The following is a 19,206-nucleotide window of genomic DNA, read 5'->3' on the forward strand; positions in this document are numbered from 1 at the left end:
TTTAAATAAATATGACGAAAAAATCTTTAAAAACTTTATGATTCGGACAAATAATGGGTGTGACGTGCGGTGTTGCACGTGCCCCGGGAGTCCTTGGACACAACTATGGTCTATGGACTGTGCAAAGCCCATTTACAAGCCCGATCCATCTTATATGGGAAGGAAAACATACATTTACTAGGGATTACTACAATTTCTTAGAGATTCAAATTTCTAGATATATCAAATTTTCGGTTGAGATTAATAAATTTCAACAAGAAACTAACATAAGAATGCATGCGTGATCTTCCCCTTCACAATACCTAATGGAACACTTTTAGGGACTAAAAACGCACATCATGTTTCACTCCTTGGAATCTTTACGTAACGCATATCGTTACGTGAATGTTCTATCTATACAATCAAATTAGATATATTGCTTTGAAAACCATATTTTTAGGTTGCTCGAAATATCACTATCTACCGTTTCTTTACAACATGGATTCCTATAAAATGAAAGGATTATAACATTCAAATCGGATTAGTTCGGAACCAGCTCTAGTGAACACAAAAAGTGGTTCAGATTTGGTCTTTATTTTGTATGATTTGGGTTTGGATACGATTCGGTAAAGAAAAGTCTAGCTTTGAATATGGATAAATTTAGATCAAATTTGGATCCATTGTCTCCAACTTCAATGATAAAACTTTTACGCTTGTCTTCAACCAAGATTCTGTTTCATTCAATTTTTATACCTTGAGAACAGTTTAAGATCTTGGGGGAGGTTGAAGACTGGGGGGGAATTCTCAAACATGGACACGTGGCTCGAATGATGCTCGGAAGTATGGATTTGAAGCTCGGATGGACTGCTATATGTGCCCAGTTGGTTAAACTCCTCGGTTGCACGGACACCCAGCTCGAACCTGCACCACCAATCCCTCAAGTAGCACGAATGGCGTACTCCATGGATATTAAGTGCTAGTGTAGGTCGACAAGACGAGTCTAACAGACGTGCCATTGATTGACAGCTCTGACAATCCATACCATGTCAGATCAACTTTGATTATTCTAGGATTGACAGAGCAGTCAACTACTCCTGCAGCTAATGTGTCAGAGAGTGGACTAACTACCCTGAGAGTAAGCTAATTGCCCTGGGTCACGTCAAATAATAGCACTGAAAACGATCAAGTTGGATGCTTATAAAAGGAAAAGGACCATGGGTAAAAAGGGGGTTCTTTTTCCTCTTCTCTCTGAATTAGATTAAGATTTTTAGACTTAACTTTCATAGTGTCTAACTTGATCGTCGAAGTGGGCTAATTCGCAGGTCCGCCCGAGCAAAGAGAGGAAGGAAAAGTGTAGAGCAAAAAATAGCATCTACAAAGACCATATATTATCAACGGAAAATATCATGATTTTTCTGCCAATAGTTTGGAGCCGTTGAAAACCATGAGTGGAAAACAAGTTTGAACGGCTAAGTAGGTTAAAGAAAGAAAACTATTATTACCACAACAACTTTTACTAGTGCCACCCCAAAAGTGTACTAATTATTTGGTGATTTACATATGAATTGCGTCGAGGAACCTAAGACCTTTACAAGTTGTTTTTTTTTTTAAATTGAGAGCAATAGCGGCAAATTTTATTTTCCCTCGCTATTATCAATCTTAGGAGGGCATTTTAGGTAAAATAATGTATTTTAACACATTAAAACATTGGACACTCCATCAAGTTACAACATGTTGGATTGTCTAGTAACTTAATTCACTTTTTATAATTTAAAAAAAAAAAAAAAGATTCTTTTTAGTAAATATTAAAATATTTAACCCTCTTTTAGTAAGGCAACAACAAAATCTTGTTGAAACTTTATTCGCTAAGGCAAATGATATCATGAGAACGACCTATAGATAAATGTTTTCCTTGATGGAAAGCAAGGACAACTACTTGATAGGGTCGGGTTTGGGGCGAACATAAGCCCAACCTGTCAACATCAATTCCAACCTAAATGAGCAAGTTTGAGCATTTGAGGTGGGCAGCAATACAGACAATGGAACTTAAATGAAATGTTTTTTTTTCCTCCTCTCAAATCAAATAAAAAAATCATTGGCATGAGGTAGTGAGGGAATGCTAGACATTTGGAAATTTCTCCTCGGACCAGGAGGAAGAAAGACCCCCTTACAAAATATAGCAATCAAAGTACATTGAGGATCAATTAGGTAAAGACAACTTATCACAACCATGCGAGAATCCTTAAAATTATTTTCATGAAATTTCTCCTATAACATTGTGCAATGCAAAGAGTTGAGGTGGCATAGATTCCATCGTTGAGCTTAAAACAAGCGAAAGTAAACAAGTAGAAAACTCTAATGCATCATAAAAAGGGCATGTGGAGAAGAATTGAAATAACATTAGAAATAGTCAAATTACATTACATACATAGCCAATTAAGTCTCAAGAGACCCTCTTATATTCATAGTTCCACCCCTCTCAAAAAGATCAGTCTTTTGGAGTAGTTGGTTGGTTAACATGGTATCAGAGCGCTAGTTTCATATAGATCACAAGTTCGATTCTGTGTTGAGTGTATTTTCCTCTACTCTCAAGTGTGTCATACCCTAATGACTCTCTTATATTCATAATTCTTCCCCTTTCCAAAAGATCAGTCTTTTGGAGTAGTTGGTTGGTTAATAGTAAGCGCTCCATCTCACTCAAATTGTATGCAAGGTAACTGGGATTAGAAACACAAACACATTTGATAGGTAGGTTTCATCAATAAATAATAATAAAAAACTGAGGAAGAAATTCTTATGAGATTAAGACAATTTAGTATTTGGTTTCACAATCGGTTAGACTGAATAACTAGCACAGTATAACATATCATCATCGAAGACTTGTCCCAAAAGTAATTAGCTAGAGCAGATATTAGCAAAATAGCCTATTTAGAACATATCTCCATTCCTAATCAAGTAATGGAGAAACATAACATATTTAATAAGGATATCTCTATCTCTAATCAAGTTTTGAAGCAACTCTCTGGTTGGATTTCATCGTTCTACCACCAAATTTCCTTCGGTGAGTAATGATCTCTTTTAGGCACTCCAAAACCTTCTTTCGCCGCTCTTCAATTAAATTGGCTATTTTGCCGCAGATATTGTAATTTCAGCACCTAAATCCCATTTTCCTTCTTCTTTTTCCTTAAGACAAACAAATGATTTGTCCTTTCAGGCTCCCTTCCTGTTTTCAGTACTTTTCCACCTGTTAATGCAAACATCTATACCCACTAATCCATGTTGCATAGTTAATTAGGTAGAGCAGATATTAGCAATATAGCCTATTTAGAACATATCTCTATCCCTAATAGGATATCTCTTTCTCTAATCAAGTTATGGATGAAATAAGAGGCATTAATAACAAACCTTCAAGGCCCAATTGCGTGCATGGTCATTCTAAGTAATGAAACACAACAATTTTGTACAGCAGAGAGGACAACCAGAGAAAGTAAGAAACACCTTTAAATCAACATCAAACATGCCTTCAGTCTCCACAATGGTCAATCTTGAGTGTTTTTCGAGAAAATATAAAAGTCACAATGAGATTTGTTGTTATCCTGTAAAGGTGTGTTATTAAGCTGTTAAATCAATCATGCATTTAAAAAAAGTTAAGACACTTAAGTGCTGCATCCATGTTTTTCTCTCTGTTTAGAAAAATACTTTCTAATTTATGCACACACAGCAGATTGAACTCACTTCTCTTGGTGAGGCCATGTATATGATGCAAAATTCTTTCTAGATAAGGAGATCCCTGTCTTTCTGTAGAACTAGGCCAGTAAACTGTTGTTATTGTCATCCAATAACCATATAACAATACTTTAATTTACGTAATGTAAAATGTACTGCGGAATCAATGAATCAAAGATCATCCAAAAATCCATATTTTGGTCATTTTCTTAAGTGGGAACATTTAAGTGATTTGGGTTTCTTTCGATTAATAAACTAATGTAATACTCACAACAGCAGATATTTCTGGATTTTTCAAAAACAAATATTTACAACCTTCTGCAAAAAAATTATTATTTTTTATTTTTTATTTTTGTTGCTACAACTTTCTAAATCACCAAGTTTTGAAGCAAATCTCCAATTGGATTTCATTGTTCTACCACCAAATTTCCTTCAGTGAGTAATTTTCTCTTTTAGGCACTCCAAAACCTTCTGTCGCCGCTCTTCAATTAAATTGGCTATTTTGCCGCAGATATTGTAATTTCAGCACTTAAATCCCATTTTCCCTTTTTTATTCCTTAGGAGACACAGATGTTTTGTCCTTTTAGGCCCCCTTCCTGTTTTCAGAACTTTTCCACCTGTTAATGCAAACATCTATACGCACTAACCCATGTGCATAGTTAAGCTCTAGCCATCTTTTCATGTCAAACATTCTTCTATCCTTTCCCCCTTCAGTTTTCAGTACTTTTCCACCTGTTAATATAAACACATCTGTACCCACTACCCTATGTTGCATAGTTAATGTTCTGTCTTTTTGAAGTATGTGTTTGTTAATTTAAGAGCATCTTTCATGGAAAACTTCTATAAAACAAAATCTTGACGAAAAAGATCCAATGTTAATGCCATGCTGCTTCTACGTAACTACTTGTCTAAAATATAGAACAACTGGACCTTAATTTGCCACGTTACATACGCTTTCTTTCTCTGTTAATTTGTTAGCATGCTTATTAGAAGTATATTAGGCAATATTATTTTAATCGGTGATGATAATATGTGTATCCTTCACAATGAATTCACCCATTCATATTGGAGTGAATAAAAATCTGGACCTTTAAAACAATATGGCACCCAGCAAATGAGCAGCATCGGGCAAAGTTGACTCATGCATGCAAGACATTTTTCAAACACTACAAGGGAAAAATACATACGTGCCATTACTAACTCATTCAATATAAAGGAGGTGCAAGTCTTCTTCGACTTGATAAATTCAGTATGATGTGATTGATAATGTATCTTATTCAGTGAATTCTACATGTCCATTGTATAAATGGAATGAGTGAGATATGCAAGAATCTTAAAACCTGAACAGTAGTAATAAGTATAGACTAAACTTTCCTGAATATTGTTTATTTAAACTACAAAATTTAACCCAATCTGTAGGTCTCAATTCCAAATAAATGAAACAGTTAAATAGCCAACTAGTTTAAAAGTATGCCACCTAACATAAATTTGATAATTTGTTCAGTTCATATAGGGATTTCAAGCATGGCTTGAGAAAAAATTGAATTGAGGAACAAGATTCATTAAGTCAATCCCACATTTTTGGGGCAAGGCTGTCCATGATGACTATAACAACAATGACATTGACGATGACGAACATGAAGATGACGACAATGACAATGATGATGATGACAACAACGACTATGATGAATGATGAGGTTTATCATATCACAATGATTTGGGGTTAACAAAATGAATCTTGCTCCTCCATTCAATTTTGACCACAACCACGTCTTTTGTTGTTTAAAGGGAATTCCACTATCTAAAAATCAACATTCTTTTGTTTTTCCTCTTCCTCTTTTAAAACCTAAAACTTACCTATTTTTTTAATCGGAGGTTGTAATTAATCTTTGTCAAACATGCCCAAACCATTTGAATCGACTTTATAAAGCTTAGTTGGGTTTCTCAATTTATTAGAAGATTTCTTCATTGCTACATATTAATTTTGTATTAACTCTGCTAGTATAAAGTTTACTCTCTTATTGTACTTAGGCTTGAGCTTGTAAATAAGTTGGTTAATGTTATATTCTCTTTCTCCTTGGACTTGGGTACAATTTTCAGCCAACAATCCACAATTGCAATAACTTAGAAAAAGTTCTCAAAATATGCAGTTTTCTCAAAGAAAGAGGTGATCTATATTATCATCTACACTCCCGTTTAGGTGGTTGGGCTTATCTGCAGTCTCAAGGTCACCGTATATATATATATATATATATATTATCATTTATGGTCATCTTACAAATGGTCTATGTCAAGAATAATAATCACATGAAGCCAAGAAGGTTCTATTGGAAACAATGAGCAAGGATTGCATACCTTATACAGTTGAGAACCTGCACTTACACAGTTAAGATAGAAAACTATCATTGAGAAATTCTTGTGTGGAAAGATGGAAATTGGAAAACAAAGGATGTGCCCCTAGGTAATGAGATTCTTTACTTAGAGGATGAAAAACTCAAGGAGGGGATGATGATACTTACATGTAGTAGTGGGGTAGAGGATGTAAACCTGATGTCATGGCTTACAGTTCAACAATCCATGGTCTTTGCAATGCCAGCCATATGGATGATGGTAAAAAGATTCCCAATGAGATGATTTGATCACTAAAAGCTAGGATTGCTGATTCTAATTGATGGATTTCTGCATTTTCATCAAAACCCTAAAACAATCTGTTTTTTAACCAATGGGCAAGGCTCAAATGAAATCTAATCAAATGGACCTTCATATGATACATTTGCAATTAACCCAAATTTCCTCCTCAAGAACCTTTCCTTGCTTCCTTCCATCTTAAGCTATCACTTTTCAATGACAACCCTAAGAAACCCTTCAAAATATGACGATTCCACCTTTTATTTCCACATAAAGAACTATGTTTGATTCTAGGGACTTTATGTCGTTGGAGAATCGAACAACATTTTAGCTACCACTTCAGGAACCTTTCCTTACTTCCTTCCATCTTAAATTATCACTATTCAAAATATGACGATTCCACATTTTATTTCCACATAAAGAATTGCGTTAATTCTAGGGACTTTATGTTGTTGGAGAATCAAATGAAGCAAGAGCAAAAAAAATGTTAATTGATAAAGTTTTCATAATTATATTCAAAGCTTAAGAAAAAATACATTTAGCCGATGAAGCTGTGAACTTGTTTAATAGAATGGTTGAAGAATTTCAATGTAAGCAAATTCTTCGATAGTTTCACTCGGTTCATAATGTTAAATTAAGGATTTCAAAAAGATATATGAATGGAAAGGAGACATATATTTTCATGAACTATAGAGAAAACCTAAAAACATTAACAAAGCTGATCTCAAATCTGAAATCTACAAATCTTGAAATTTAAATCTATCAATCCTATAAAAAGGCATATGAAGTCAGATTGAAGATTTCATAGAGATATTTGAATGAAAAAGAAACAAATGCTCATAGATGATGGAATTAAAACTTGTGATATTAAATCTTTAATCTTTAATCTTGAAACTTAAGTTTAAAAATCCTGTAAAACAATATATGAAGTCAAATTTAAGATTTCAAAGAGATATCTATGAATGAAAAGAAGTCAAATTTTCATAAAACCAAATATAAATTCTAAAAAGCATGAACAAAGATTTAAGATTTCAAAGAGATAAACTTAAGAGTTCAAAGAGATATCTATGAATGAAAAGAAGTCAAATTTTCAAAAAACCAAATATAAATTCTACAAAGCATGAACAAAGATTTAAGATTTCAAAGAGATATTTGAATGAAAAAGAAACAAATTTTCATGGATGATGGAATTAAAACTTGTGATATTAAATCTTTAATCTAAAAAATCTTGAAACTTAAGTTTAAAAATCCTGTAAAACAATGCATGAAGTCAAATTTAAGATTTCAAAGAGATCTATGAATGAAAAGAAGTCAAATTTTCATAAAAACCAAATATAAATCCTAAAAAGCATGAACAAAGCACATCTCCACTAAAACCATACAATAGGAAAAATACAGAAAGACCAACAAAATCACATTGAAACAAAAGAATAACTTGTAAAACTACATATGTAGACAAATCAAAACTCAAGACAAACCTAAAAATCTCAACTATGTCATACCTTTTCCTAGAAATTTTAAGCAAGTTTCGTCACCTATGATTCAACCAAGTATGATACCAAGCAATACCAATCGTTAAATCGCACATAAACCAAAAAAGCTAAGGTCAAAAACTCACAATCCAACAGGAACCCCTATTTGGAAAAGCCCGTGGAGAGCTGGAGCAATAGTTATGGTCTATCGAATTGAAACAAAAGAACATAAATCTATTTTATTTGATAAAGAAACAAAACTGCAAATGACATAAATTAAAACAACAAGATCACAATTGGTTGTATTCTAACATGAATATTTGCGTTAAACTGATTCCATTCAAGAAAATCTGCAATGAAATCAAACAAGGAAAAACAATAACAGAAGATGCATCAATCATAATTCCATTTGACATGCATGTTGTTGAGTGTATATTTTCCTCCACTCTCGGGTGTGTCATACCCCAATTAAACCCCATGACCCTCTTATATTCATAGTTCTCCCTTTCTCCATCAGATCAGTCTTTTGGAGTAAATGGTTGGTTAACATAGGTCATGGGTTCGAATCTTTCCACCCTTAAGGGTGAGGGAGAGTGTTGAGTGTATATTTTCCTCCACTCTCAGGTGTGTCATACCCCAGTTAATTCCCGTGACCCTCTTATATTAATAGTTCTCCCCTTCTCCAAAAGATCGGTCTTTTGGAGTAGTTGGTTGGTTAACACATGTGGCGTTCCTTTACAAGCATCAAACGAGCTTTGCATTGGTTAGAAGATTGCGTTAACACTCATTTCTTTGAAAATCCATTTGTATTGTTATAACGATTTGGTTAACACTATTTCTTTGAAAACCCATTTGATTGCATTTGTTGTGCATGCGGTATTCTTTAGCCGATGAAGCTGTGAACTTGTTTAATAGAATGGTTGAAGAATTTCAATGTAAGCAAATTCTTCGATAGTTTCACTCGGTTCATAATGTTAAATTAAGGATTTCAAAAAGATATATGAATGGAAAGGAGACATATATTTTCATGAACTATAGAGAAAACCTAAAAACATTAACAAAGCTGATCTCAAATCTGAAATCTACAAATCTTGAAATTTAAATCTATCAATCCTATAAAAAGGCATATGAAGTCAGATTGAAGATTTCATAGAGATATTTGAATGAAAAAGAAACAAATGCTCATAGATGATGGAATTAAAACTTGTGATATTAAATCTTTAATCTTTAATCTTGAAACTTAAGTTTAAAAATCCTGTAAAACAATATATGAAGTCAAATTTAAGATTTCAAAGAGATATCTATGAATGAAAAGAAGTCAAATTTTCATAAAACCAAATATAAATTCTAAAAAGCATGAACAAAGATTTAAGATTTCAAAGAGATAAACTTAAGAGTTCAAAGAGATATCTATGAATGAAAAGAAGTCAAATTTTCAAAAAACCAAATATAAATTCTACAAAGCATGAACAAAGATTTAAGATTTCAAAGAGATATTTGAATGAAAAAGAAACAAATTTTCATGGATGATGGAATTAAAACTTGTGATATTAAATCTTTAATCTAAAAAATCTTGAAACTTAAGTTTAAAAATCCTGTAAAACAATGCATGAAGTCAAATTTAAGATTTCAAAGAGATCTATGAATGAAAAGAAGTCAAATTTTCATAAAAACCAAATATAAATCCTAAAAAGCATGAACAAAGCACATCTCCACTAAAACCATACAATAGGAAAAATACAGAAAGACCAACAAAATCACATTGAAACAAAAGAATAACTTGTAAAACTACATATGTAGACAAATCAAAACTCAAGACAAACCTAAAAATCTCAACTATGTCATACCTTTTCCTAGAAATTTTAAGCAAGTTTCGTCACCTATGATTCAACCAAGTATGATACCAAGCAATACCAATCGTTAAATCGCACATAAACCAAAAAAGCTAAGGTCAAAAACTCACAATCCAACAGGAACCCCTATTTGGAAAAGCCCGTGGAGAGCTGGAGCAATAGTTATGGTCTATCGAATTGAAACAAAAGAACATAAATCTATTTTATTTGATAAAGAAACAAAACTGCAAATGACATAAATTAAAACAACAAGATCACAATTGGTTGTATTCTAACATGAATATTTGCGTTAAACTGATTCCATTCAAGAAAATCTGCAATGAAATCAAACAAGGAAAAACAATAACAGAAGATGCATCAATCATAATTCCATTTGACATGCATGTTGTTGAGTGTATATTTTCCTCCACTCTCGGGTGTGTCATACCCCAATTAAACCCCATGACCCTCTTATATTCATAGTTCTCCCTTTCTCCATCAGATCAGTCTTTTGGAGTAAATGGTTGGTTAACATAGGTCATGGGTTCGAATCTTTCCACCCTTAAGGGTGAGGGAGAGTGTTGAGTGTATATTTTCCTCCACTCTCAGGTGTGTCATACCCCAGTTAATTCCCGTGACCCTCTTATATTAATAGTTCTCCCCTTCTCCAAAAGATCGGTCTTTTGGAGTAGTTGGTTGGTTAACACATGTGGCGTTCCTTTACAAGCATCAAACGAGCTTTGCATTGGTTAGAAGATTGCGTTAACACTCATTTCTTTGAAAATCCATTTGTATTGTTATAACGATTTGGTTAACACTATTTCTTTGAAAACCCATTTGATTGCATTTGTTGTGCATGCGGTATTCTTTAGCCGATGAAGCTGTGAACTTGTTTAATAGAATGGTTGAAGAATTTCAATGTAAGCAAATTCTTCGATAGTTTCACTCGGTTCATAATGTTAAATTAAGGATTTCAAAAAGATATATGAATGGAAAGGAGACATATATTTTCATGAACTATAGAGAAAACCTAAAAACATTAACAAAGCTGATCTCAAATCTGAAATCTACAAATCTTGAAATTTAAATCTATCAATCCTATAAAAAGGCATATGAAGTCAGATTGAAGATTTCATAGAGATATTTGAATGAAAAAGAAACAAATGCTCATAGATGATGGAATTAAAACTTGTGATATTAAATCTTTAATCTTTAATCTTGAAACTTAAGTTTAAAAATCCTGTAAAACAATATATGAAGTCAAATTTAAGATTTCAAAGAGATATCTATGAATGAAAAGAAGTCAAATTTTCATAAAACCAAATATAAATTCTAAAAAGCATGAACAAAGATTTAAGATTTCAAAGAGATAAACTTAAGAGTTCAAAGAGATATCTATGAATGAAAAGAAGTCAAATTTTCAAAAAACCAAATATAAATTCTACAAAGCATGAACAAAGATTTAAGATTTCAAAGAGATATTTGAATGAAAAAGAAACAAATTTTCATGGATGATGGAATTAAAACTTGTGATATTAAATCTTTAATCTAAAAAATCTTGAAACTTAAGTTTAAAAATCCTGTAAAACAATGCATGAAGTCAAATTTAAGATTTCAAAGAGATCTATGAATGAAAAGAAGTCAAATTTTCATAAAAACCAAATATAAATCCTAAAAAGCATGAACAAAGCACATCTCCACTAAAACCATACAATAGGAAAAATACAGAAAGACCAACAAAATCACATTGAAACAAAAGAATAACTTGTAAAACTACATATGTAGACAAATCAAAACTCAAGACAAACCTAAAAATCTCAACTATGTCATACCTTTTCCTAGAAATTTTAAGCAAGTTTCGTCACCTATGATTCAACCAAGTATGATACCAAGCAATACCAATCGTTAAATCGCACATAAACCAAAAAAGCTAAGGTCAAAAACTCACAATCCAACAGGAACCCCTATTTGGAAAAGCCCGTGGAGAGCTGGAGCAATAGTTATGGTCTATCGAATTGAAACAAAAGAACATAAATCTATTTTATTTGATAAAGAAACAAAACTGCAAATGACATAAATTAAAACAACAAGATCACAATTGGTTGTATTCTAACATGAATATTTGCGTTAAACTGATTCCATTCAAGAAAATCTGCAATGAAATCAAACAAGGAAAAACAATAACAGAAGATGCATCAATCATAATTCCATTTGACATGCATGTTGTTGAGTGTATATTTTCCTCCACTCTCGGGTGTGTCATACCCCAATTAAACCCCATGACCCTCTTATATTCATAGTTCTCCCTTTCTCCATCAGATCAGTCTTTTGGAGTAAATGGTTGGTTAACATAGGTCATGGGTTCGAATCTTTCCACCCTTAAGGGTGAGGGAGAGTGTTGAGTGTATATTTTCCTCCACTCTCAGGTGTGTCATACCCCAGTTAATTCCCGTGACCCTCTTATATTAATAGTTCTCCCCTTCTCCAAAAGATCGGTCTTTTGGAGTAGTTGGTTGGTTAACACATGTGGCGTTCCTTTACAAGCATCAAACGAGCTTTGCATTGGTTAGAAGATTGCGTTAACACTCATTTCTTTGAAAATCCATTTGTATTGTTATAACGATTTGGTTAACACTATTTCTTTGAAAACCCATTTGATTGCATTTGTTGTGCATGCGGTATTCTTTAGCCGATGAAGCTGTGAACTTGTTTAATAGAATGGTTGAAGAATTTCAATGTAAGCAAATTCTTCGATAGTTTCACTCGGTTCATAATGTTAAATTAAGGATTTCAAAAAGATATATGAATGGAAAGGAGACATATATTTTCATGAACTATAGAGAAAACCTAAAAACATTAACAAAGCTGATCTCAAATCTGAAATCTACAAATCTTGAAATTTAAATCTATCAATCCTATAAAAAGGCATATGAAGTCAGATTGAAGATTTCATAGAGATATTTGAATGAAAAAGAAACAAATGCTCATAGATGATGGAATTAAAACTTGTGATATTAAATCTTTAATCTTTAATCTTGAAACTTAAGTTTAAAAATCCTGTAAAACAATATATGAAGTCAAATTTAAGATTTCAAAGAGATATCTATGAATGAAAAGAAGTCAAATTTTCATAAAACCAAATATAAATTCTAAAAAGCATGAACAAAGATTTAAGATTTCAAAGAGATAAACTTAAGAGTTCAAAGAGATATCTATGAATGAAAAGAAGTCAAATTTTCAAAAAACCAAATATAAATTCTACAAAGCATGAACAAAGATTTAAGATTTCAAAGAGATATTTGAATGAAAAAGAAACAAATTTTCATGGATGATGGAATTAAAACTTGTGATATTAAATCTTTAATCTAAAAAATCTTGAAACTTAAGTTTAAAAATCCTGTAAAACAATGCATGAAGTCAAATTTAAGATTTCAAAGAGATCTATGAATGAAAAGAAGTCAAATTTTCATAAAAACCAAATATAAATCCTAAAAAGCATGAACAAAGCACATCTCCACTAAAACCATACAATAGGAAAAATACAGAAAGACCAACAAAATCACATTGAAACAAAAGAATAACTTGTAAAACTACATATGTAGACAAATCAAAACTCAAGACAAACCTAAAAATCTCAACTATGTCATACCTTTTCCTAGAAATTTTAAGCAAGTTTCGTCACCTATGATTCAACCAAGTATGATACCAAGCAATACCAATCGTTAAATCGCACATAAACCAAAAAAGCTAAGGTCAAAAACTCACAATCCAACAGGAACCCCTATTTGGAAAAGCCCGTGGAGAGCTGGAGCAATAGTTATGGTCTATCGAATTGAAACAAAAGAACATAAATCTATTTTATTTGATAAAGAAACAAAACTGCAAATGACATAAATTAAAACAACAAGATCACAATTGGTTGTATTCTAACATGAATATTTGCGTTAAACTGATTCCATTCAAGAAAATCTGCAATGAAATCAAACAAGGAAAAACAATAACAGAAGATGCATCAATCATAATTCCATTTGACATGCATGTTGTTGAGTGTATATTTTCCTCCACTCTCGGGTGTGTCATACCCCAATTAAACCCCATGACCCTCTTATATTCATAGTTCTCCCTTTCTCCATCAGATCAGTCTTTTGGAGTAAATGGTTGGTTAACATAGGTCATGGGTTCGAATCTTTCCACCCTTAAGGGTGAGGGAGAGTGTTGAGTGTATATTTTCCTCCACTCTCAGGTGTGTCATACCCCAGTTAATTCCCGTGACCCTCTTATATTAATAGTTCTCCCCTTCTCCAAAAGATCGGTCTTTTGGAGTAGTTGGTTGGTTAACACATGTGGCGTTCCTTTACAAGCATCAAACGAGCTTTGCATTGGTTAGAAGATTGCGTTAACACTCATTTCTTTGAAAATCCATTTGTATTGTTATAACGATTTGGTTAACACTATTTCTTTGAAAACCCATTTGATTGCATTTGTTGTGCATGCGGTATTCTTTTACAAGCATCAAACGAGCTTTGCATTGTTAGAAAAGATTGCGTTAACACTCACTTCTTTGAAAACCCATTTGATTCCATTTGTTGTGCATGTGGCATTCCTTTACAAGCATCAAACGAGCTTTGCATTGTTAGAAAAGATTGCTTTAACACTCACTTCTTTGAAAATCCATTTGTATTGTTAGAAAGATTCAGTTAACACTATTTCTTTGAAAACCTATTTGTGGTAAACATTTCCCATCAGACAGTTCTAATCAATCAACCAATCAAATCATGAAAATGAAAGAAGTTGAAAAAGGACATATACCCATTACTGACAATGCAAAGCTTGTTTGATGTTTGCAGCAAAATGGACATCTCTTTGAAGGCCTTTATGATCGAATCTCCGCCATCTCTCTTCAAGACACTACTACTCTTACCCCACAAAACCTATCTTCATGACAAACATTTCAATTCAAACAATTGATATTATACGAAAAGGTATTACTAAAGTAGATTATATAGTTCATGGATACAAAAACACAGTCAACTTAACCATCAAGGACACATACATTCATTTAGAACAGAAAAATAAAGCTTCTGATTTAGAATAACATCCCAACATGAAGTAGATGAGCAACATGCATGAGAAGTCGGAATGTCACCCAATATTTATGCAATTCTTTTTGTTTTAAGTTTTCCTTATTCATTAAAACGTGCCTACCGATTACAAGCTCTACCATTTCCATATGAAATTCTCTGTGGATTTCTTCATTCCTCAATTTCTCTGTAGATTTCTTCATTCCTACATGTCAATATTTGTTATTAACTCTGCTAGTATAAAGTCTATTCTCAAATTGTACTTAAGCTTGAGTTTGTAAATAAGTTGGTTAATGTTCTATTCACTGCTCCTTGGACTTGGGTACAATTACTTATGTACTAACAATTCTTAGTTGCCATATTTTCAGCCAACCATCCCTAGTTGTAATAACTTAGAAAAACTTTTCAAAGTATGTAGTATTCTCAAAGAACAGAGCTGAGCTATATTATTATCTATACTCTTGTTTGGGGTGGGGCTAGGCGTAACCTCAAGGATTATTCCCACATCCAAAGGGGAGTGAAGACACCCAATTTTATTAGGGGGGAAAAAACAATATTGTCGTCTATGGTTCTCTTACAAATGGTCTATGTCGATAAGGAAAATTAGATGAAGGCAAGAAGGTTCTATTGGAGATGATGACCAAGGATTGCATACCTAATGCCTTCACTTACACAACTCCATGATACGGGATTTCGTTAAGATAGAAAGAAAACTGCCAATCAGAAATTCTTGTGTGGAAAGAGATGGAAAACAAAGTTCAATATCCATGGTTTTTGCAATGTTGGCCTTCTGGATGATGGTAAAAGGATTCTCAATGAGATGATTTTTTCTCAACATTAGCCTTATCCACCAAAAGCTGGGGTTCTAACTGATGAATTTCTGCATTTTACATAATAACCTTTTAAAAAAAAAAAGTTAACCAATAGACAAGGAACATAATGAAATCTAGTGAAATAAACCTTCATATGTATTTTGCAAGTATTGGATGGGAAAGACCATACTCCCAAATTTCTTCTTCAGGAGCCTCTTCTTGTTTCCTTCCATATTAAGGTATCATTCTTCAATGACAACTCCTAAAGAAACCCTTCAAATGTGGAAAATCCAACTTTTATTTCCACATAAGAATTATATTGATTCTAGGGAGACTTTATGTCGTTGAAGAATCAATTGAATAAAATGAAGCAAAAGAAAAAGGTGTTCACTGATAAAGTTTTCACATAATTAATTCTAAGCTTAAGGAAAGGAACATTTAACCGATAAAGTTGTGAACTTGTTTAATAGAATGGGCTAAGAATTTCAATGTAGGCAAATTGTTCGATTGTTTAACTCAATTCTCAATGTTCATAATGTTAAAATATCAAGGATACATCAGAATTTATTTGTTAACAATGCACTTAATTATCAAATATTTGAGTAGGAAATTACTTACATCACTTATGCCATCAAATCTGCCAGCAACTTCGATTCAGGAAAATAAAGGAACAACTAACATCAACATATATATATATATATATATATATCATAAATGAGTGGTTAAGTAAGCACTGATTATCAAAGATTTGAATAGAAAATTACTTACCTCAATTGCATAATCAACTCTTCCAAAAGCTTTTGTACAAAAAGCATTAAGCGACAACTAACATAAAAAAGATTAGATACCTCTCAATTCATATAAAAACTAACAAAGCAACCCCACTTCAATCATGATGGAAACATATACAAATCTCAAAACCTACCAATTCCTTATTTAATTAGTTGCATATAAAGAGATTGGCACATTACATGTTTCTGCTTTCTTGTCAGAGAGTCCATAAAAATATTTGTCTTACAAAAGCCAGGCAAATGTTAGTACACAAAATTATACACAGTGGCTTTGATATTCAACAAATAACATATGTGTAAAATAATCCAAAGTTCAAATATAAACCGGTTAACATCATTAATCATTATGACTGCCATACAGCATAAGCAAGGTGGAAAGTCCTAAGCAACTTATTTGTTCGCATGCTTATATAAGTACATTAAGTAGAATGATTTTAATATGTGATGTTAGTACATTTTGTATCCTACACATTAATTCACCAATTCTTATTGGAGTGAATAAAAATCTAGATCTTTACAAAAGTATGCCACCCTACAGATGAAATGCTTCGGGCAAAGTTGACTCATGCATGCAAGAAAATTTCTAAGTGCTTCACGGGAAAATATCGACATACCATTCCTAACTCGTTCCAAATAAATGAGGTGAAAGTGTTGTTCGAGTTGATAAGGTCAGTATTATTTGTTGATTATGTATCTTATTCAAGGAATCCTTCATGTCCTTCATATAAATGGAATGAGTGGGATATGAAAGAATACTAACTTTTACAAAACTTGGCATATTTGTGATAATTTCATCATTTTTCTGCATATGTAGAAATTGATGTCTCATCAGTTTCCTCCAAAATGAGAACTAAACATAAAAACCAAACAAAACCCTATCAAGAAGAATTTTTAAAATAAAAGGACCAATAAGGGTATTATCTGTGATAATTTCTTCTTTTTTCTGCGTATGTAGATGCTAATGTCTCATCAGTCTCCTCCATAATGAGCATTAAAAATAAAATCCCCACAAAACCCTACCTACAAGAATTTTTAAAATAAAAGGACCAATCAGGGTATATCATGGTATCCTCTTCAATGAACTTATATGATTAGATTTAGGGTAGCGTTCAGTTGCAAGGTCCTAGCCAAAGTATTTTGTCCTATATGGGCTCAAAGTTTCGGAATGGGAAGATTTTTTGTGAGGATGATCTTTATGGTGACGAGATCATCCTCACCAAAAAAAAATCAGCCAATTATGAAACTTCTAAGCCCAGTTTATAAGTTGAAGATTCGTGTACCGTCACTTTTTATCATTAGTTTATATAAATAACTTTTCATTGCGTTAGTTTCGGAATTGATTGATTTTTTGTGAGGATGCTCCTCACCATAGTCCTTACAAAAAATAAGCCCATTCCGAAACTTTTAGGCCATATAAGACAATGTTTTGGCTAGGAATTTGGCTGTTGAACCCGACCCATAGATTTGTTATCAATACCATCCATAGGCAATCCCATTCAAAAAAGACAACAGCTTCCCCCATACTAATACCCAATCTATCGGTCCCAATTCCATATAATAGAATGCCTAACCAATATAAAATTATGCCACCTAACATAAATTTAATAATTCATTTGGTTCATATAGGGATTTCAACCATGGCTGGAGAAAAATTGAATTGAGGAACAAGACTCATTAAGTCAATCCCAAATTGTTGGGCCAAGGCTTCTATGATGACGATAACAACAACGCAATGATAATGATGATGACGACGACGACGACAATGATGATGACAACGAAAATGACGATAATGATGACAACGACGACTATAACTAATGATGATGTTCGTCATCAACAAAGACATCCCAAAGACTTGGGGGTTAAAAAATGAGTCTTGTTCCTCCGTTCAATTTTTACCACAGCCATGTCTTTTGTTGTTTAAATTGAATTTTTATATACTTTCATTATTTTGATCTTCCTATTAATCTCTTAGAACCTTAAACTTACCTACTCTCTTTACTTGGAGATTATAATTGATCTTTGTCAAACATGCCCTAACCATCTTAATAGACTTTTTAACTTAAGTGGATTTCCTCAAATTATATGTAGATTAATTCAATCCTACCTGTCAATATTTGTCATTAACTCGGCTAGTATAAAGTTTATTCTTACATTGTACTTCGGCTTTTGAGCTTATAGATAAGTTGGTTAATGTTCTATTCACTTCTCCTTGGACTTGGGTACAATTACTTGTGTACAGACAATTCTTAGTTGCCATAACTTAGAAAAAGTTTTCAAAGTATGTAATTTTCTCAAAGAACAAAGGTGAGCTATATTATCATTAAACTCTTGTTTGGGTTGGCTAGACGTAACCGCAAGGATTATTCCCACGTCCAAATGGGAGTGAGGACACCCTATTTTATTAAAGAAAAAAGACCAATATGGTTGTCTATGGTTCTCATACAAATGTTCTATGTCGATCAGAAAAATCAAATAAAGACAAGAAGGTTCTATTGGAGATGATGAGCAAGGATTGCATACCTAATGCCTTCACTTACACAACTCCATAATACGAGGTTTTTTTAAGATAGAAAGGAAACTACCTATCGGAAATTCTTGTGTGGAAAGAGATGGAAAACAAAGGATGTGCCCCTAATTAATTATTCATTAGAGTCTATTAATTCTTCACATATTGGAGAATGGAAAGCTAAAGGAGGGTACTTACATGTTGGGTAGAGGATGTAAACCTAATCTTGTGGCTTATAGTTCAATGATCCATAGTTTTTGCAATGTCGGCCTTGTGGATGATGGTAAAAGAATTCTCAATGAGATGATTTTTTCTCAACATCGGCCTTGTCCACCAAAAGCTGGGGTTCTAACTGATGAATTTCTGCATTTTACATAAA

General features: G+C 32.7%; 1 long non-coding RNA gene across 3 annotated transcripts in view; it reads right to left on the bottom strand.

Annotated features, from left to right (window-relative positions):
- Positions 1-1,801: 1,801 nt before the first annotated feature.
- Positions 1,802-19,206, bottom strand: part of LOC147405567 (uncharacterized) — a 32,682-nt gene continuing 15,277 nt past the window's right edge. For all 3 annotated transcript variants that reach the window (XR_015175997.1, XR_015175996.1, XR_015175995.1), the window contains one exon: positions 1,802-19,190. This is a non-coding gene — a long non-coding RNA (uncharacterized LOC147405567). The remainder of the gene's footprint in view (positions 19,191-19,206) is intronic.

The sequence above is a fragment of the Akebia trifoliata genome, chromosome 3, assembly GCF_017979445.1.
Source record: "Akebia trifoliata isolate Shusen 1 chromosome 3, ASM1797944v1, whole genome shotgun sequence".
NCBI classification, from domain to species: domain Eukaryota; kingdom Viridiplantae; phylum Streptophyta; class Magnoliopsida; order Ranunculales; family Lardizabalaceae; genus Akebia; species Akebia trifoliata.